This window comes from Mustela erminea, chromosome X (genome assembly GCF_009829155.1).
Source record: "Mustela erminea isolate mMusErm1 chromosome X, mMusErm1.Pri, whole genome shotgun sequence".
NCBI classification, from domain to species: Eukaryota; Metazoa; Chordata; class Mammalia; order Carnivora; family Mustelidae; genus Mustela; species Mustela erminea.
The window spans coordinates 110,871,490-110,894,409 of NC_045635.1; the positions used below are offsets into that span (position 1 = coordinate 110,871,490).

Consider the following 22,920-nt stretch of genomic DNA (forward strand, 5'->3'; position numbering starts at 1 on the left):
GAGCCTGCCTCCCCCCCCACCCCCGCCGCCTGCCTCTGTGCCTACTTGTGATCTCTCTCTCTCTCTCTGTCAAATAAATAAATAAAATATTTTTAAAAAATAAAAAAATATTATTAAAGAAAGATGGTGTATATAGGCAATAGAATACTATGCAGCCATCAAAAAATAAATTCTTTCCATTTGCAAAGATGTAGATGGAACTAGAGGGTATTATACTAAGCGAAATAAGCCAATCAGAGAATAACAATTGTCATATGATCTCTCTGATATGAGGAATTTGAGAGGCAAGGAGGGGGTTCGTGGGGGGAAGGGAGGGAAAAATGAAACAAAATGAGACCAGGGAGGAAGACAAACCTTAAGAGACTCTTAATCTCAGGAAACAAACTGAGGGTTGCTGGAGGGGAGGGGGATGGGAGGAATGGGGTGGCGGGGTGATGGACATTGGGGTGGGTATGTGCTATGGTGAGTGCTGTGAATTGTATAAAACTGATGATGCACAGACCTGTACCCCTGAAACAAATAATACATTATATATAAATATATATATATATTTATATTTTTTACATATTTATATATATTTATGTATATAGTTTAGTTATAGTTATAGTTATTCAATATTGGAAGTCCTAGCCACAGCAGACAACAGAAAGAAATAAAAAGTAGGGGCTGTTGCATGGCTCAGTTGTTTGAGTACCAACTCTTGATTTTGGCTCTGGTCATGGTCTCAGGATTGTAGGATCAAGCCCCATGTTAGATTCTGTGCTGGGTGTGGAGCCTGCTTGAGATTTTCTCTCTCTCTCCCTCTGTCCCTCCTCCACCCCACTCACACATGCTCTCTCAAAAAGAAAAGATAGAAAAGAAAAGAAATAAAAGGCATCCAAATCCGTAAGGAAGAAGTAAAGCTTTCACTATTTGCAGATGACATAATACTACATATAGAAAACCTGGATGTACTGTGTGGTGACTAACGTAACACACACACACAAAAAAAAAAGTCAGTAAGAAAACCTGAAAGACTCCAGCAAAAAACTGCTAGAACTGATAAATTCAGCAAAGTCACAGGATACAAAATCATTCTACAGAAATCTGTTGCATTTCTATATACCAATAATGAAGCAGCAGAAAGAGAAATTAAGACAAAAGCCCCATTTACAATGGCACCAAAAATAATAAGATACCTGGGAATAAACCTAACCAAAGAGGTGAAAGACTTGTACTATAAAAACTGTTAAAACACAGATGAAAGAAATTGAAGATGACACAAAGAAATGGCAAGACATTCATGTGGTGGACTGGAAGAACAAATAGTATTAAAATGTCTACCCAAAGCAATCTACACATTTAATGCAATTCTATCAAAATACTAACAGCATTTTTCACAGAGCTATAGCAAACGATCTGCTGAACTGCACTACTAGGTATTTACCCAAGGAATACAAAAATATTAATTCAATACTATTTCTTTATAGTAGCATTATTTGCAATAGCCAAAACACAGAAGCAGCCCAAGTGTCCATAGATGAATAGACAAAAGATGTATATGTATATATATACGCATATATATGCATATGTGTGTGTGTGTGTGTGTGTGTGTATTCAGCCATAAAAAAGAATGAAATCTTGCTCTGTGCAACAATGTGGATGGAGCAAGAGTGTGTATTATGCTAAGTGAAATAAGTCAGTCAGAGAAAGACAAATATCATAGGATTTCACTCATATGTGGAATTTAAGAAACCAAACAAACAAGCAAAGGGGAAATGAGAACGAGAGAAACCAAGAAACAGACTTAGCTATAGAGAACAAACTGATGGCTGCCAGAGGGGAGGTGAGAGGGGATGGGGGAAATAGGTGATGGGAATTAACGAGTGCACTGGTCCTAATGAGCACCAGGTGATTAAAATAAAAACTTAAAAAATACATATATTGTTGTTTTCCTGCTGGCCTTTCTCACTTGGAGGAGGTCTGTAGGCAACAGCCATGACACCCAGCCCAAATGCCATGATGTTGAAGCCCCACTTCCACAAGGCCTGGCAGTGTCATGGCCACATGGTTCAACCAGCCAGCAGAGAAGATCCACAGGCTCAAGGCCTGCAAGCCAAGGCACACCACATGGCCTGGAGCACTCGCATCCAGTCCCATCCAGCCCATCCTGAAGTGCCCTATGGTGAGGTATCACACCAAACTGCAAGCTGGCAGGGCCTTCAGCATGGAATTTATGGGTGGCTGGTCTCCACAAGAAGGTGGCATGGATCACTAGAATCTCAGTGAATCCAAGAAGGCAGAAAAACCCCACAGAATTGCCACAGACCAATGTGAAGTGGCTGAAGGAGAAAGGCTCCAAGCTCATTCTCTTCCCCAGGAAGCCCTAGACCCGAAGAAGGGAGACAGCTCTGCTGAAGAATTCAAATTGACTACCCAGCTGACAGGACCAGTCATGCACATATGGAATGTCAGTAAGGAGAAAGCCAGAGTCATTACAGAGAAGAGGAACTTCAAGGCATTTGCCAGTCTTCGAATGGCATGTGCCAATGCCCGGCTCTTTGGCACCTGGGCAAAAAGGGCCAAGGAAGCTGTAGAACAGGGTGTTGAAAAGAAAAATAAAGTGCCATTGGCAACTTGCAACTATATATATATAATAAATATATAAAACTGCTTATATATAAATAACATGTAAAACTGCTTATATGTAATACATATATACATAAGGTCAGAGACTTCCAGTTTCTTTTTTTTTAAGATTTTATTAATTTATTTGACAGAGAGAGAAATCACAAGTAGCCAGAGAGGCAGGCAGAGAGAGAGAGGGGAAGCAGGCTCCCCGCTGAGCAGAGAGTCCCACGCGGGGCTCGATCCCATAAGCCTGGGATCATGACCCAAGCCGAAGGCAGAGGCTTAACCCACTGAGCCATCCAGGCGCCCCGAGACTTCCAGTTTCTAAGTTTTTCTTTGCTCATATATCATTCGCTTTCCTTTTTTTAAATCATATTGGTGATTTCCTTCTTATTCTATCTACTGTAGATAGAAACCCACAGATATAATCATTCTATAATATATTGATATAAAAAAAACCAGTATGTCATAAACCTTAAATGAACACAAGGTTACATGTCCATTATATCTCAATAAAGCTGGAGCAGAAAGGAAACCCACAAATAAATGTTAGCTTGCCTCATGCAAAAAAAAGTCCTAGAATAATAATATCTAAATTTTGCTCAATATATTTTCACAAATATTGTCTCATTTGAGCTTCACAACAATGTGAAATCACTTTACAGATGAGAAATTCAAAGAGCTGGAAGCTGAGAGATTTTTCCAAGTTCGCAAAGCTGGTAAGTGGTAGAAGTGGGACTAAAACCACCTCTGACCCAAGAGCATGTAAATTTCCCGCTGCGCCACATCCATACCAGAAGCAGATTCAGATTTTCTCAACATCTTGTTCATGACATTCACTCACTTTTGGGCTGTGAAGTCTGTTGCTGAGTCACTCTGCTTGCTTTTATGTGCCACTAGGTTAGCCTATATCCATTCCTGCATTACAGCTCCATAAAGGACTCTCATAATTGACCTCAAGTCACCGTAACTTATCTGTCTATAATTTCTCAAACACATGACAACCGTCTTCCCTTCTTGCGCATGAGAATATGTAAGTAGACTTGCTTGCTTTTGCTTCTTCCTGATATCATCCAGACTCTTCATCTATTGCAGCATTTGTCATCTTCTCTTTGATTTCCTTATTTCTGTTCGAATTTTTTTATTTCTTTTCTCTGCTCTCCATTAGTTTGTTCTAAAATTGAAAATATCTATTTTTCTCTTCAAAGCATTTGGCTTCATTTCTTTCCTTGAGAGCTTTCTACAAATTATTTTTTCATCTGTACCAATCTTCTCTGACAGCTTGAAATGAAAGCTGGGCTTCTCTCTCCTTGACCATTCCTCATCTTTTTCAATGCTTTTTCTTACTTAAAGGAATTTGCTCATCTCCCATTTACCTCTGCCAAATTTCCAAGCTTTTAAGAAATTAATTTCAGCTATTACCATTGCATGATCAGAAAAAGTGCTATCTTTCATTTTATACGTCAGACCTCTACTCTCTCTTGCATATAAATCCTGTCAACCCTACTGGATGACTTCCCTTTTATGTAAGCATAATGCCAAGGACTAGCATACACTTCCAAATAATCTTTCAAGTCTACACTTTTGCACACAATTTTCTAAGTATTCGGCTTCCCTGGTTAATTTCCAATTATCTCTGGCCTTATTCCCTTTTCTGAGATGAAACTGAAATGTCCCTCTACTCCAAAACCACTCTACTTTATGAAGAATGAAGAAAGGACACTGCATCCTTAATTTACAAATCCAAACTGTTCTTCTCCCTAAATGATATCCTCCGTCATGTCTTCCAATTCAGATCTCCTATCTTTCAAACATTTACATGATGATATTTTACCAAAAATCCTCTGTTGTAGTCTCTCCTTTTCAGTAACAGGAAAACCCAAAGCCATACCATATGAATAATGGACAAGTACTATAAGCAAGCAACAGTATGTTGTGGAAATAGAGAAGTCAATTAAATTATTTGTGGGTAAGGAAAACATGGATTAATTATATGAAATAAGAATTTGAGGTGGTTTTGAAATAAATAAATAAATAAATAAGATTTTATAAATAGATATAAGATTTTTAGTAAGATTTTAGAGGCTAACACAGGGGCACGCAAAAGCATAAATAAGATTTTAATAAGCAAAATGTGGTATGGGAAATGATCATATTCCAAATGGCAATAAAAAAATGCACCAAAGTGTAAATGCTCATCATAGGATGCATTTTCAGAATGGCTAGTTCCCATTGGCTGAAAGCAAGTGTTGTAAATTAAGAAATATAAGGTGGGGGCATGTTTTAGAGCATATTGTTAACCTAAGAATTTCAGTTCTATTGTATAGTAAAGAGTAAACCATTGGAAGTTTTTTAACTGGTGGTGGTAACATAACTGATTCTCAAATCCTTACTGAAAGAATAAACGAAAGAATCAAAGAGATATCCAAATGTTCTATTTGGGTGACTAGGAAGAGAGCAAAACTTAACAAAGGAAAGACAGAAGGGGACATGCTGGCTTTGGTCAAAGGGCTCAGCTTTGGATATAATTGAATGTAACGTGCTTGAAAGTCATCTGAATCTAGCTGTTCATCAAATACACAGAGATGCAGGGCTGAGAGGTTGGACATACAGATAAAAACTGGAAGTCCACTACATAGAAAGGATAGTTAAAATTGTAGAGATGAGTGAAATCACCAAGCCCAAAGTGAGAGAAAAAATGAGAAGGAGTATCCAAGAGGAATACTTACCCTTATGGGGTAGGGAGAGAAAGAAGCAAGTTAAGGAGAAAAGTTGTCCTGAGTTAGAAGAAGAATTCAGAGACTGAAATATTATTGAAGCCAAAGAAATAAATGTTTCCAAATGAACGTTTCCAAGATACAGAGGAGGAGGAGTTCTAAGAAGCATTAAGTTCAACAATTAGGAAGTCATCAGTAATCTTCAAATAAGATGTTTCAGTAGACTGGAAGGTACAGAAGCTAGACAGCAGGTGTGAGAAAGTAGAGGCAGCAATTGTAGACTACTCCTCATTGAAGTTTGGTGGTAAAGGGAAGGTAAGAAATGAGACAACTCACGAATTTATCAGGATTAAGGGATGAATGCTCTTAGACCTGGAGAATCCTTTGTGTGATTGTAGGCATAAGGAAAGGAATTTGGTACAAAGTAGGATACACACACACACACGCACATGTACATATATAGATATATACACATATGTGTGTATACATGTGTATGTGTGTATTTAGAGAGAAATAAAGGCAAGAAGAGTGAGAGGCGAAGAAGGAAGGGAAGGAAATTGAAGGGAAGGGAAAGAGGGAGGGAATAAAAATATAGGGTAAAAATTGTAGCATGTGTTCATCTGTTGATGGACATCTAGGTTCTTTCCATAGTTTGGCTATTGTGGACATTGCTGCTATAAACATTCGGGTGCATGTGCCCCTTTGGATCACTACGTTTGTATCCTTAGGGTAAATACCCAATAGTGCAATTGCTGGGTCATAGGGCAGTTCTATTTTCAACATTTTGAGGAACCTCCATGCTGTTTTCCAGAGTGGCTGCACCAGCTTGCATTCCCACCAACAGTGTAGGAGGGTTCCCCTTTCTCCGCATCCTCGCCAGCATCTGTCATTTCCTGACTTGTTGATTTTAGCCATTCTGACTGGTGTGAGGGGATATCTCATTGTGGTTTTGATTTGTATTTCCCTGATGCCGAGTGATATGGAGCACTTTTTCATGTGTCTGTTGGGTATTATAGAGGGCATGGATTGCATGGAGCACGGGGTGTGGTGCAAAAATAATGAATACTGTTATGCTGGAAATAAAAAAAAAATAAAGATAGTAACCAAGATCTAAAAAAAAAAAAAAAAAAATTGTAGCATGTGAAGTGAGGATAATTACTGAAGCAAGATCGTGAAAAATCAAGATGTGGAATCAGTTGACCATGTACATGCAGTAATTAGCTCTGATAGGAAGGCATGTAGGAACTTCTTTCTCAGAGGCAGAAAAAAAGGATAGGTTCAGATACAGGAAAAAGTTAACATTAAGGGAGAAAAATAAACAAATAGACATTCCTCTCTAATCAATCTGAATTTCTTTTTTTAATTAACATATAATGTATTATTCACCCCAGGGGTACAGGTCTGTGAATCACCAGGTTTACATACTTCACAGCACTCACCACAGCACATACCTTCCCCAATGCCCATAACCCCACCACCCTTTCCCTACCCCCCTCCCCCTGGCAACCCTGTTCGTTCTGTGAGATTAAGAGTCTCTTATGGTTTGTCTCCCTCCCGATCCCATCTTGTTTCATTTATTCTTTTTCTACACCCCCAAACCCCCCATATTGCCTCTCCACTTCCTTATATCAGGGAGATCATATGATAATGTCTTTCTCTGATTGACTTACATCACTAAGCATAATACCTTCTAGTTCCATCCACGTCGTCGCAAATGGCAAGATTTCATTTCTTTTGATGGCTGCATAGTATTCCATTGTATATATATACACCACATCTTCTTGATCCATTCATCTGTTGATGGACATCTAGGTTCTTTCCATAGTTTGACTATTGTGGACATTGCTGCTATAAACATTCGGGTGCATGTGCCCCTTTGGATCACTACATTTGTATCTTTAGGGTAAATACCCAGTAGTGCAATTGCTGGGTCATAGGATAGCACTATTTTAAACTTTTTGAGAAACCTCCATGCTGTTTTCCAGAATGGCTGCACCAGCTTGCATTCCCACCAACAGTGTAGGAGGGTTCCCCTTTCTCCGCATCCTCGCCAGCATCTGTCATTTCCCGAATTGTAAATTTTAGCCATTCTGACTAGCATGAAGTAGTATCTCATTGTGGTTTTGTCAATCTGAATTTCTATTACCCATATCTCTGGTCCTCCTACTTCTGTGTCTAGGACTCCATCTTCAAGGAATGTGTAGTATTTATTTTCTTAAGCCTGTGTCTCTCATTTTCTGCTCTGAGGATGTTTTACGTAGCAAATCCACGTTGTCCCTTTCTTTCAGTAACTACTAGTTTACTCCAGCTGTTTTTTGCTGCCCTTTCACTTTCATTATTTTCCTTTACTTCTTTCTCTCTCCTTACATAACATCCATTTTTATTCTGTCTCTCAATAAACACATGATCCACACAAGTTAGTTCCTGTTTCTCTAACTTCTTTTTGTAGACCTTTCCTGATTAGTGAAAATTATAGCTAGTGACTGCTACATTTTTCAAAAGGTTGAACTGTTAAAGAAAGTGAATTCCAGAGAAGGGATAGCATAGCAGGAAAAAACTTGAATGTATTTATAGGATAAAAGTCAGTAGAAAAGGAAGTCGAGGAATTAAAAACAAAACAAGACAGAGCAAATGGCTTGAGTCTAGAGCAAATGGAAGGAAATGAAACCCAGAGCACAGGTAGAAGGATTTTTCTAAGGCGTAATGAGGATACTTTTCCACTGAGGCAGGAGGGAAAGTAGTTAGTGATGGGTCAAATGTGTACATGTTTGTAGGAAGCAGGGAAAGACTTCAATTATCTGGAATAGTAGGGAGGTCAATTACTGAAAATAAAGGTGGAAGTGATGAAGTAGAAGATGGAAGGAGGCTCATGGAGGTTCCAACAAGCTATTGTGGGAAATGGAGAAGAGAGTACTCTAGAAAAACATCAAATTATCACAGAGCATGGAGGGTCAAAGGCAGCCTAAAAGCCATAAGTATTTAGAAATACAAATCCATATAGTTGGGATATCTCATCTTAGCAATACTTAGAAGCCTTCATATAGAAAACAATGGCCTGAATATAATCTAAGTATAGAAAAAGAGATGCATTAATTCAGGGGAAATTAAGATAGAGATAGATTCCAATGTCTCACTAGAGTACATTGTGCTTGAGAAACTATAGGAGTTTGTTAAGACTGAAAGTATAATAAATGAAGCTCGAAAAGTTTATGAGGAACCTAACTATTTATGTCCTCAATTCCTTTGGCAATGGGTATTCAACGAATTGTTTTGAGGATGAGAATGACTTGATTTGAAAATACCACTAAAGGATATCTGTGGAGAGTAGGTAGAAGGAGATATTGGAGGTAGAGGCTACTTACAAAGTTATTTAAATAGTACAGATAAGAGGACCTACACCGAGGTGGGCACAGAGAAGAGGAAATGGATTGGAGAGAACTACAGAGATGTTTGGTTGAGGATAATTGAGAAACTTTGGTGACTAAATGAGATTTTAGTTCATTTAATTGTTGTACTTCTTCCGACAGATCCTTATTACTCTCTTCTGCAGCTGATAATGATCCCTCCTCTGGTAAAAGCCAAGAGGAAAAATATTAGAACTAAATGCATGTAAAACTCATACGGTATTCTTGAAACTTGTACAGTCTAACAGAAAGAGCATGGGCTTTGGAGTAAGAGAGTCCTGGGTTCTAAACCCATGTCCACTGCTTACTATCTGCATGGTTTGGCATAGATAATTTCACTGAGCTTTAATTTCTCCTGCGTAAAAAGAGGATCATATCTATTTTCCAGAGGCATTGTTGGATTTAAGTGAAATACTGAAAACATGTATAGGTGGTAGGTGGTTTGAACACCTCCTAGTATATAGTAAATACTCAAAAAGTGGTAGCTAGTTCTGTTTCCATTGTTTTGTTGCTAATAGTATCTTTGCTATTATATCAGTGTTCATGTAGTGCTTTTCCCAGGTTTGGCTGCATCCCCCAGGGCTAGTTTTATAGTGTCACAGCCTGCTCCTGCCTTTGCACTGAAGTCATAGCAACCCACATTGCAGAGAGGTGACTCCCCAAATATCACTAAATAAACCACTGTGCTTTAAGTACCCTGTGTGTTTAGATCACATTGTGTGGAGGACCTTCCCTGCCTCTTGTCCCACCACTGAGCTGACTGGCACTAGACTTACACCAATGGCAGAGGCTGTCCCTCAAATAAGACTGCATTTTCCTGACAAATAAAACCACACCACACATAAATTGCTTCTTAAATCATGTGTTTTATGGTTGCCATACTGTAAGTACAAATAAACCTCATATCATCCTATATGTCATATATTAATATGTTACATCCATAGTTTCCCTCACGCCTCACATACAACTACCTGAAAAAGTTACCAAGTGGAAGAAGCCTCTCCAATCCCATCACATAAAGAGCTCTTCCACAAGCAAAATCTGCAGTAGCTAGACCCCAGAAATTCAACTATTGGGACACTGAAAGGTTTACTTCTGGTGGTAGACATAAATTTAGTTGTTCTAATGGTGAACTAGATGTAACCAACTAGAGTAGAAGGTAGTGTGAGGCTATACATGGAAGTTTGAATGGGCAGGTCAGTCAAACATAACTTTTGTCCCAATTCTAGAGTATCATTCAAGAAATACTAAAATGTGACTGGAACACTGCATAAACCAAAGGTTTATCACACTGTAATTGGAATGGGAAAGTCTGCTTTCATCTTTAGTCTTTTGAGTATAGGAAGTCATTTTATGTCTACTCAGATCCCAAACTGAAGAATAACTGGGTCTCCCAGAACTTGTTTAGATAGTCAGAGATGAAGGAGTACCATTTTAAGTCCTACATCACCACTGTTCAATTGCTAGTTGTTGAGAAAATTGTCCCCAGCCTGGAATGTTGAAAGCAGGGAGATGAATCTTCTCCATAGCCTGTTATTGGTCTATTCCTTGCACTTCTGAAAAGCAGTGCTGGGGGAAGTAACTTAAAATAAAAGACACTGAACAAAGGGCCACAAGTTGCAACTGGGTTAAAGACCTCAAGTTTGATAAGGCCAAGCACTAGCTGCCAACAAAGAAAGTGAGAAATGCCAAACATGAGAAACTTTAAGTAACTCTCTACTTATACTCTTGAGTAAAGTCTGTGTGAAATACGCTCTCACAAAAAGGGGAATGAAAAAGAAGTAAACAATTACAATGCAGTATGGAAAATGCTACAACACAGGTAAACACAAGAGTCCATAGGATTATGGTGACATATAACAGGGACATAGAGGATGGGGTAACCAAGGAGGGCTTCCTGTAAGATATGACATCTGAAATGAGATCTGAGGAATGAATAAGATTTTATCTGATGGAGAAGTTGTGGCAGGTGTTCCACAAAGGAAGAAAATAGCCTATCCAAAGGAGTGAAGGCATGAAAAATGAAAATCATGTACAAACTGCAAGAAGCTCTGCTTGGCTGGATACAGATTTTGAAGGAGTAATGAGGAGATGGCAAGATAGGACAGAAGAGAGAACGGCAAGAGGCTAGAGCAAGGAACAGAAACCAGATCACATGGGGCCTTCAGTGGCACTATACTGTAAACTCCATACATGTTATGAGCATAATAATCAAGCCTGTGAAAGCAGAAATTGTATGTTTTGTTCATGAATTCCTCCTCAATGTCTCTAATATAGTACACAGCACAGAGCAGATGCCCCCAAAGAAATATGAGTGAATTTTAAGCTAAAGCAATAATTTAAACATTATCCTGAAGGCTAAGAATGTCCATTAAACGATTTCAAGCAGAGAAGTAACATGGTTAGATTTACATTTGAGATAAACTCTGGTTGCTGGATGGTGAATAAATGGAAGAAGTCAACATTGCATATAAGGAGAACATCTTTAAGACCATTGTAGTACTCCAGAGAAGATGGTAGCCAGTGATGAGGAACTTGGAAAACTGTGTGAATTCAAGAGATACTTAGGAAATAGAATGAAAGGAATGCAGTAACTGGATGAGAAAGAAGATGGAAAGAAGAATCTGTCAAAGATGATACCACCAGTTTTATGACTTGAAGATGGTACTATTTACTAAGATGGGGAATACGGGGAAATGAACAAATCTGTGAGGCAAAGAAGGAGTATGGTAGGTAAGGTTTTGGCATAGGGTATAAGTGTGAGGAGAGTGGGTGGTGAGGAGAGTAAGGAAAACACTAGTCTCATTTTGGAAATTTTGAGTTGAAGATGTGTGATGGACATGCAGGTGACTATATATCTGGGAGCTGGTTGCATATATACCTGAAGCTCAGAAGAAAAATCTGGAAATACATATTTTGAAATCTGTATTCAGATGGTAGTTCAAAGTATATATGTCCCTGTTAGTTGGCTCTTTCAATGTCTCCTCTCATATCTGTGGCCCAAGGAGCTCTGCCTAAAAAGTTAGGCCACCATTACCTGCACTCCTAAAGCAGTAATCTTCTTCCTCATGTCACCAAACCCAGCGAGGCCTCAATGGCACCATCTGATAAATCCCTCAGGAAACCGGGGAAAATTCTCTTCATTCCACAGAGTTATTGCAGGTTCTACTGATACCTGGAACTCTGAACTTCTAATGGCACAAAGGTGCCCTCCGGTGTTCAGTGTGATGCATTCAGGGGCAAAGAGTGAACAGAATTAGGGACCTTTGCTCTTAAACAGCACCATTGCCCTGTCATTCTCGCTTTTGGGGAAATTCACAAACCACATGGAACCCCAGATTAGGAGAGACTGTAGGTACTTCAGATTCTGGCAAGGAATGAGGAGAGTTGAGCTTGCAATATTTTTTTTTCAGTAGCCCCACCAGGTAGAAGATAACCTATAACACCATTTGTTAAGTGGAAAGAATAAGCCCTGCAGGTCTGGGTTCTCAGAAAGTCTTAGGGGAAATTACAAGATGGATTGGTCAGAATCCTATTATTTTTTCAGAAGTAACAAGTCTCAGGGCATGAACACAGATGTGTCTGCAAAACTAGAGAAACAAAGGAACCCATGCCAGAGGCCTCCCGGACACACTAGACTCTGAATGCATACTAAAACAAAGCTAATCACTTTGTTCACAAGTAACCACCTCCACTACTGGAAAAGTGTTGGTATACTAACTAGGGTCTCATGTGAGAGTGGGAGATTCGTTTTTTACCCTTACCTGTGAAAGGCAGTGAGGAGAGCATTTTATAACAGAATTCTGGGTGGTATGATCTGGCCTTTATTCTGGTAACCAGATACCAAGGTCATCTTAGTTTAAATGGACACTGTCTTAGATGTCCCATGTTGGGAGGGGCAGAGATAATTGAATTGACATGCTCAAGAGATAACGTGAAAAAAACAGTATTATCAGTGTGTTACTGCTCACATCCACTTCCTGGTCTATTGCCTTGTGAGAGTAAGATCCAAGTACCTAACTATATCTTAAAGAAATCTATGTTCTTCATCTTATACTGGACTTCCATCTTAAGTTCTAGCTATGCTCACTATGGCCCTACACCAACTGTTACTTCCTTACCTGGGATTCCAGACAAATATGCCAGTTACCAGAAGGCATTTTCAGAATTTAAGGCAAAATTATATGTGATTATGATTAATCTGGGATCCAGGGCTCATGGTTACATCAAGCACTTTAATCGTTTCCTGAGACCAAGTCCCTCCAATTATATATAGATAACAACTGTGGCAGAAACACATCAGGTCCCTCTAATAGGCAGACCCAGAAGCTCAGCTTGTGCCAGCTGTACAATTATTAGAGTGCTTACTAAGTATCAGGCACCAGTACAATACTAGGAAGGTCACATTCCTGGAATCCTTTGATTTTTAGAAGACAGCGCAGACCGTCAGGTTTTGAGGCCAGATCATCACCCTAACAAGCATGTCCTGGTAAATTATCTAAACTGATAACTTTAGGGGGCACTTATCTCCAGCTATAATTAAACAAAATGATCTGGCAGAGGAAATTCATGCTGGTGCTGGACTAAAAGTCAGGTATACCCAAACACAAAAATGAAAAGAACAGACTAATAGGCTTCCCTCTATTTAGAAAACCTGTCCTCTATAGTTATGGCTTGCCTCTTAATGAAAGAGAACAAACTGAGGGTTGATGGAGGGAGGGAGGTGAGTGACAGGTAATTGGGTGATAGGGATTAAGGAGGGCACTTGTGATGAGCACTGGGTTTTATATGTAAGTGATGAATCACTAAATTCTACTCCTGAAACCAATACTACACTATATGTTAACTAACTTGAATTTAAGTAAAATCTTGGAAGAAAAGAATAAAGAGCTTTTTATGAGTGGTACAAAAAAATTTAAAAGTAAAGTATACCACCTGTAAAAAAACAGGGTTTTACAGCCCAGGCACTAGTGACGTTCAAGTTGGGTAATTCTTTGTCAGGGGCAGGTCCGAGGGTGCTGTCCTGTACGTTATAGGATATTTAGCTGCATCCCTGGTCTCTACCCACTATATGCCAGAAACAGCACTCTCAACATTATGTGACAACCAAAAAATGACTCCAGACATTGTCACATGTTCCTTGGGGGAAACAGGGACACAAAATCACTGATAGTCGATAGCCACTGGTATAGAGTCTTCAACACAGTACTTGGCAATTTTATTGCACTCTGTACCTCAGTTTCCCTACCTGCAAAATCAGCGTTAAGAATGGTGCCTAATTCACAGCAAAGGAAATAGTCAACAAAACAAAGAGGCAACCCACAGAATGGGAGAAGTTATTTGCAAAAGACACTACAGAAAAAGGGCTGATATCTAATATCTATAAAGAACTCCTCAAACTCAACACACAAAACAGATAATCACATCAAAAAATGGGCAGAAGGCATACAAATGGCTAACAGACACATGAAAAAATGTTCATTGTCATTAGCCATCAGGGAGATTCAAATCAAAACCACATTGAGATACCACCTTATATGAGTCAGAATGGCCAAAATCAACAAGACAGTAAACAAAAAGTGTTGGAGAGGATGTGGAGAAAGGGAAACCCTCTTACACTGTTGGTGGGAATGCAAGTTGGTGCAGCCACATCAGAAAACAGTGTGGAAATTCCTTATGAAATTAAAAATAGACCTACCCTATGATCCTGCAATTGCACTACTGGGTATTTACTCCAAAGATACAGATGTAGTGGAAAGAAAGGCCATGTATACCCCAATGTTCATAGCAGCAATGGCCACAGCCGCCAAACTGTGGAAAGAGCCAAGACGCCCTTCAATAGATGAATGGATAAAGAGGCTATGTCCATATATACAGCGGAGTATTATACCCCCATCAGAAAGGATGAATACCCAATTTTTGTATCAACATGGACGGGACCGGTGGAGATTATACTGAGTGAAATAAGTCAAGCAGAGAGAGTCAGTTATCATATGGTTTCATTTACTTGTGCAGCATAAGGAATAACACGGAGGACATGGGAAGATGGAGAGAAGTAACTTGGGGGAAATCGGAGGGGGAGACAAACCATGAGAGACTGTGGACTCTGAGAAACAAACTGGGAGTTTGGGAGGGGAAGAGGGTGGGGGGTTGGGTGAGCCTGGTGGTGGGTATTAAGGAGGGCACGTATTGCATGGAGCACTGGGTGTGGTGCATAAACAGTGAATCTTAGAACACTGAAAAAAATAAAATAAAATAAATTACAAAAAAAAAGACTGGTGCCTAATTCATAGATTAGTGTGAAGAGTAAATGAGACACATAAAGGATGTAGATGGGTAATGTAATATGATGAAGTAAGTAACATCATACAATATTGATGGCTTAATAGAATACCTTGCACATGTTAGAGCTTTTAAAACAAAAAGCTACAATGTGAGGCAATGATGTGTAAATTAACTTGATTGTGGTGATTATTTCACAATGTATATGTATATTAAATCATCACGTTGTATACCTTTAAAATAAATCTCATTGTACAACCTAAATATATATAATTTTTATTTGTCCATCATACCTCATAAAGCTGGGGTGGGGAGACACACAAAGAAGAAGGAGGAAGAGGAGGAGGAGGAGAAGAGGAAGGAGAAGAGAAGAAGGAAGAGAAGGAGAAGGACAAGAAAAGAAGAAGAAGAAGAGGAGGAGGAGGAAAAGGAGGAAGAGGAAGAGAAGAAGGAGAGGAAGGAGAAGGACAAGAAAAGAAGAAGAGGAAGAGAAAGAAGGAGAAGGAGAAAAAGAAAAAGAAAGAAAGAAAGAAAGAATGAATGAATGAATGAATGAATGAAAGAAAGAAAGAAAGAGAGAAAGAAAGAAAGAAGTCGTGTCCTTAAACACCATGTCTGGGCAAAGACATTTATGCCCAATAATTGCTCAAGGTATTGATTAAAGTTTACATAGACTTCTGGGGGGATTTATATCTACTATAACATTCTCCAATATAATAGCATCAGGGAGACCTGTAGCTAAAACAAGAATTACCTTTGGTAATCAAGGTTAAAATATACCATCCACAGCCCCTATATGTATCTCTAAGAGTCCATAACATTAGACTTTAACTTGTTCCATTTCCACTGCCATAACTTCAATCTGATGATTATGGAATTTTCTCACTAAAGATGGCACACTTTATCACTATTCTGGTTCTCAATCCTTTCGCATCTATAGTAATTCAAACTATTGATCTACTTAGCTTCCAGGATCTTTGAAGTTTCCAACTATAAGATCAAGTTTGAAGAGTACTATTGAAAGCCCTTCATAATGGTATCCACTATTAATGACTAAATGGCCACAACAAATTTTTGAGGAATAACTTCTGATGTCCTATCTACTGACAACTCAGAAGAGTTTGGCTGCAACATAACACATTCTTTTACATGAGACATCTCCTACAAAGCAATCATATTTTCTACCCCCCAAACAACTAATACCCACTAACTGATAAGTACTATGAGAACTGCAAGATCTTCAAAAAGGCTTGAAGCCAAGGACTGATACATATTGGGGGAGGATATTCATATGAGAAATTCTATATAACTGCATATAGGCAAGCACCTATCATCCGTGCTGAAGTATGGTTACTTGAGACTTTTTGAGGTGATAGTCAACTGCCATGCTCTTTGGATGCCAACTGCCCTCTTCATTTACATACATTTTACTTTCGACCATTCTCTAGAATGTCTGTTCTCTGGGAACCTAGGGCCACTAACCATCCTCAAACAGACCTCAAACAGACCCAAGAAACTAGCAAAGAGAACCAGAGTACATCACAGAGAAAGGGCTAGACTTTTGGCAGGGAAACTACCAAAACCAATTAAGAAAACTATTTTGCACAGAAGCAGCCACAGAAACATATTTTCAGAGGAACCCTCCTAAACTGTTGGTGGGAATGCAAGCTGGTGCAGTAACTCTGGAAAACAGTAGGGAGGTTCCTCAAAAAGTTGAAAATAGAGCTACCCTGTGGTCCAGCAATTGCACTACTGGGTATTTTCCCTAAAGATACAAATGTAGTGACCTGAAGGGGCACCTGCACCCCAATGTTTATAGCAGAAATGTCTGCAATAGCCAAAGAATGGAAAGTCTAGATATCCATCAACAGATGAATGGATAAAGAAGACGTAGTGTGTATACATATGTATACACACATATATATGTATATATATATATACATATATATGTATACACACACAATGGATATTGTGTAGTCATCAAAAAATGAAATCTTGCCATTTTCAACAATGTGGATTGAACTAGAGGGTATTATGTTAAGCAAAATAAGTCAACCAGATAAAGACAATTATCATATAATCTCACTGATATGAGGAATTTGAAAAACAAGACAGGAGATCATAGGGGAAGGGGGGAAATGAAACAAGATGAAACCAGAGATGGAGACAAACCTTAAGAGACTTAATCTCAGGAAATAAACTGAGGGTTGCTGAAGAGGAGGTGAATGGGAGGAATGAGATCGCTGGGTGACAGATACTGGGGAGGGTATGTGCCATGTTGAATGCTATGAATTGTGTAAGATTGATGAATCATAGACCTGTGCCACTGAAACAAATAATATATTATATGTTAATAAAAATAATAAATAAATAAATAAATAAATAAGATCTGGAGCTTGAGCCCCACTTTAGGGGTATAGATTACATAAAAAAATAAAAACCAAGGGGGGGCAAGATGGCAGAGAAGTAGGAGACACTGTTTTAACCAGTCCCCTAAAGTGAGCTGATTATCTACCAGAAAGAACAGTCTGAACACTCATGAAATCAGCCTGAGATGTAGAATTATACACTTCTGGATCTCTACGGGGGCAGAAGATGCCATGGTGATTTAAAGCAGTGGAGTTTGAACAATCAGACTGATATCAGAGGAAAAAATAAAAACGAAATATCACATTGCAAAAAAAAAAAAAAAAAAAGGAAAGAAGAAGGAAACATACTTTCAGAAAAATCTTCCAGAAGGCACTGTTTTTCCACAAGTCAAATTTCTGACCTGCCTCTACCAAAGAAAAAGGTAATGAAGTAATGTGATAATGTCAAAATATTTCAGTGCTACCTACCTACCATGTCTGTAACTGCATCAAAGAGCTCTAGGGGGAAAAAAAGACAAAGCAAGCATCTGAATTCTAGTTCAAATAACCTCCTCTTGCATTAGCTATCTTTGGTTCCTGAAGCTCTTGGTTTTTCATGTAAGTTACAAATACCAGAAATTAAGATAACTTAACTGTAACTCTTGGACACATTCTTTCCTGAACAAGTTTAGAATTGCCCCTGCCAACATTTTCTTTTTTAATTCATCTTCTTTTGGGCACCTTCGACAGGATCAAACCAACTCTGGATTGACACATTCTTTTCCTTATTAATGCCTTCAGTAGGTTTTCTGCCTATATTCACTCTTAAAGATGACTTTGCATATCTCTGCTATAATTCCATTTTATGCTAGCTTTCAAGCTATATAATATTAAGTTCCCCAACTGACTTTAAGATGAGCCCTATAACCACACCATTATCTTTTGTCTGCAGGAAATTTCTGAAGTGTGGTACATGTAGAGGGAAACCAAGTAAAGTGAAACAGTATGAATAAGTTGAAAAGACAGAGACTGTATTCTATAGAAGTTAAGGTAGCTGGAGAGGAGTCAAGATGGTGGAGAAGTAGCAGGCTGAGATGACATCAGGTAGCAGGAGATCAGCTAGATAGCTTAGCAAACCATTCTGAACACCTACAAATCCAACAGGAGATTGAAGAGAAGAGCGGCAATTCTAGAAACAGAAAATCGACCACATTCTGAAAGGTAGGAAAAGCAGAGAAGTGAATCCAAAGAGACGGGAAGATAGACCCTGGGGGGAGGGGCCAGCTCTCGGCAAGTGGCAGAGCAATGGAGCACAAAATCAGGACTTTTAAAGTCTGCTCCACTGAGGGACATCACTTCAGAGGCTAAACCAGGGTGAAGCCCACAAGGGGACAGCATGGCCTCAGGTCCCACAGGGTAACAGAAGGATCGGGGGTGTATGAGTGTCGCAGAGCTCACAGGGGTTAGAGCAGGGAAGCCGGCTACAGAGACAGAGCTGAGGAGTGAGCTCTCAACTCCGGGTTACCTTGAACCGGTCACAGACTGGGTGAGCTCAGAGCGCAGCCAGAGGCCAGGGAGATGGGGGTGATTGAGCGCTTTTCTCTGAGGGTGTACTGAGGAGTGGGGCCTCGAGCTCTCGGCTCCTCCAGGCCAGAGATTGGGAGGCCACCATTTTCATTCCCATCCTCTGGAACTCTACAAAAAGCATTCAGGGAACAAAAGGTCCCGAAAGTGAACCCAAGCAGATTACTTAGCCTGGCTTCTGGTGAGGGCGGTGCAATTCCGCCTGGGCAAAGACACTTGAGAATCACTACAAAAGGCCCCTCCCCCAGAAGATCAACAAGAAATCCAGCCCAGACCAAGTTCACTTACCAAGGAGAACAGCAGAATTCCAGAGGAGTTCTCCACATGATTCTTTAGTCTTGTAAAGTTAATTAATTTAAAAAATTTTTTTTTCTTCTGCCAAATATTTTTAACTTTTACCCTTTCCTCTTTTAACATTTTTTAACTAGTTTATCTTAACAATACCTTTCATTTAAAAAAATCTTTTTTGAGCCTTCATTATTATAGTAATATTTTATCCTTCACTGTATCTAACTTTATTTTTTGTATACACATAGAGTTTTTTCTTCTAAATAAATTTGGGGTACAACTTCTTCTAATAGATCAAAATACACCTTAAATCTAGCACAAGACTTCGTTCTAGTCTCCAGCCTGAGCAAATTCTCTCCACTTTCTTTTTCTTTATTCTCCCAACCAACTTATCTTATCAACTCCTTTTTTAGAAAAAAAATTTTTTTTTAATTTTCATCTTTATAGTCATATTCCATCCCTGCATCATGTTTAGCCTTATATATGTTTTTCATTTTTTAAAATTTTGGGAGGTAGTTTCTTCTAAGAGACCAAAATACTCCCCAAATTAAGTGGGTGACCCTATTCTAGTCACCAGTCTAATATATATATTTTCTTTTTTATATTTTTTCTTTTTTTAATTTGCTTTCTGAACTTCTTTTTACTCCCTGTCTTCCCCCCATGATTTGGGGTCTCTCCTGATTTGGTTAAAGCACATTTTCCTGGGGTCTTTGCCACGCTTTTAGTATTTTATTGGCTCCTTATAATATATATTCTTATCTGGAAAAAATGACAAGGCAGAAAAACTGACAACAAAAAAAAAGAACAAGAGGCAGTACCAAAGGCTAGGGACCTAATCAATACGGACATTGGTAATATGTCAGATCTAGAGTTCAGAATGATGATTCTCAAGGTGCTAGCCAGGCTTGAAAAAGGCATGGAAGATATTAGAGATACCCTGTCTGGAGAAATAAAAGCCATTTCCAGAGAAATAAAAGAACTAAAATCTAACCAAGTTGAAATCAAAAAAGCTATTAATGAGGTGCAATAAAAAATGGAGGCTCCTACTGCTAGGATAAATGAGGCAGAAGAGAGAATTAGTGATATAGAAGACCAAATGAAAGAGAATAAAGAAGCTGAGCAAAAAAGAGAGACAAACAACTACTGGACCATGAGGGGAGAATTGGAGAGATGAGTGATACCATAAGATGAAACAGCATTAGAATAATTGGGATTCCAGAAGAAGAAGAAAGAGAGAGGGGAGCAGAAGGTACATTGGAGAGAATTACTGTAGAGAATTTCCCTAATATGGCAAAGGGAACAAATATCAAAATCCAAGAGGTGCAGAGAACCTCCCTCAAAATCAAAAAGAATAGGTCCACAACCTGTCATCTAATAGTAAAACTTACAAGTCTTAGCGACAAAGAGAAAATCCTGAAAGCAGCCCGGGACAAGAAGTCTGTAACATACAATGGTAAAAATATTAGATTATCAGTGGGCTTATCCACAGAGACCTGGCAGTCCAGAAAGAACTAGCATGAAATATTCAGAGCACTAAACGAGAAAATCATGTAGCCAAGAATACTATATCCAACTAGGCTATCATTGAAAATAGAGAGATAAAAAAGCTTCCAGGACAAAGAAAAATGAAAATAATTTGTAAACACCAAACCAGGCCTACAGGAAATATTGAAAGGGGTCCTCTAAGCAAAGAGAGAGCCTAAAGTAGTAGTTCAGAAAGGAACAGAGATAATACACAGTAATAGTCACCTTACAGGCAATACAATGGCACTAAATTCATATCTCTCAATAGTTACCCTGAATGTAAATGGGCTAAATGCCCCAATCAGAAGACACAGGGTATAAGAATGGATTAAAAAAAAACAAAACCCATCAACATTCTGTCTACAAGAAACTCATTTTAGACCCGAAGACACCTCCAGATTTAAAATGAGGGGATGGAAAACAATTTACCATATTAATGGACATCAAAAGAAAGCTGGGGTGGCAACCCTTATACCAGATCAATTAGATTTTAAGCCAAAGACTATAAAAAGAGATGAGGAAGGACACTATATCATACTCAAAGAATCTGTCCAACAAGAAGATCTAACAATTTTAAATATCTATGCCCCTAACATGGGAGCAGTGAACTATATAAACCAATTAATAATGAAATCAAAGGAACACATCAATAGTAATATAATAATAGTAGGGGACTTTAACACTCCCCTCACTGAAATGGACAGATCATTCAAGAAAAAGATCAACAAGGAAATGAAGGCCTTAAATGACACACTGGACCAGATGGATATTACAGATATATTCAGAACATTCCATCCCAAAGCAACAGAATACACATTCTTCTCTAGTGCACATCAAACATGCTCCAGAATAGATCATATCCTGGGTCATATATCATGTCTCAACTGGTATCAAAAGATTCGGATCATTCCCGGCATATTTTCAGACCACAATGCTCTAAAGCTAGAACTCAACACAAGAGGAAATTTGGAAAGAACCCAAATACATGGAGACTAAACAGCATCCATTTAAAGAATGAATGGGTCAACCAGGAAATTAAAGAAGAATTGAAAAAAATTCATGGAAACAAATGATAATGAAAACACAACAGTTCAAAGTCTGTGGGACACAGCAAAGGAAGTCCTGAGAGGAAAATATATAGCGGTACAATCCTTTCTCAAGAAACAAGAAAGGTCTCAGGTACACAACCTAACCCTACACATAAAGGAGCTAGAGAAAGAACAAGAAAGAAAGCCTAAACCCAGCAGGAGAAGAGAAATAATAAAGATCAGAGCAGAAATCAATGAAATAGAAACCAAAAAAAAAAAAAACAATAGAACGAATCAACAAAACTAGGAGCTGTTTCTTGGAAAAAATTAGTAAGATTGATAAACCCCTGGCCAGACTTATCAAAAAAAAAAAAAAAAGGAGAGAGATAGAGAGAGAGAGGATCCAAATAAATAAAATCATGAATGAAAGAGGACAGATCACAACCAACACCAACGAAATACAAACTATTATAAGAACATACTATGAGCAACTCTACGCCAACAAATTTGACAATCTGGAAGAAATGGATGCATTCCTAGAGACATATAAACTACCACAACTGAACCAGGAAGAAATAGAAAACCTGAACAGACCCATAACCAGTAAGGAGATAGAAACAATAATCAAAAATCTCCACACAATCAAGAGCCCAGGGCCAGGTGGCTTCCCAGGGGAATTCTACCAAACACTTAAAGAAGAATTAATTCCTATTCTCCTGAAATTGTTCTAAAAAATAGAAATGGAAGGAAAACTTCCAAACTCATTTTATGAGGCCAGCATCACCTTGATCCCAAAACCAGACAAGGATCCCATCAAAAAAGAGGATTATAGACCAATATCCTTGATGAACACAGATGCGAAAATTCTCACCAACATACTAGCCAATAGGATCCAACAGTACATTAAAAAGATTATTCACCACGACCAAATGGGATTTATTTCAGGGCTGCAAGGTTGGTTCAACATTTGCAAATCAATCAATGTGATATACTACATTAGTAAAAGAAAGAACAAGAACCGTATGATTCTCTCAATAGATGCTGAAAAAGCATTTGACATAGTACAGCATCCCTTCCTGATTAAAACTCTTCAAAGTGTAGGGATAGAGGGCACATACCTCAATATTATCAAGGC

General features: G+C 38.7%; 1 pseudogene; it reads left to right on the top strand.

Moving 5' to 3' along the window:
- Nucleotides 1–1,977: 1,977 nt before the first annotated feature.
- The window catches only part of LOC116582362, a 64,231-nt pseudogene continuing 43,288 nt past the window's right edge, over nt 1,978–22,920 (top strand).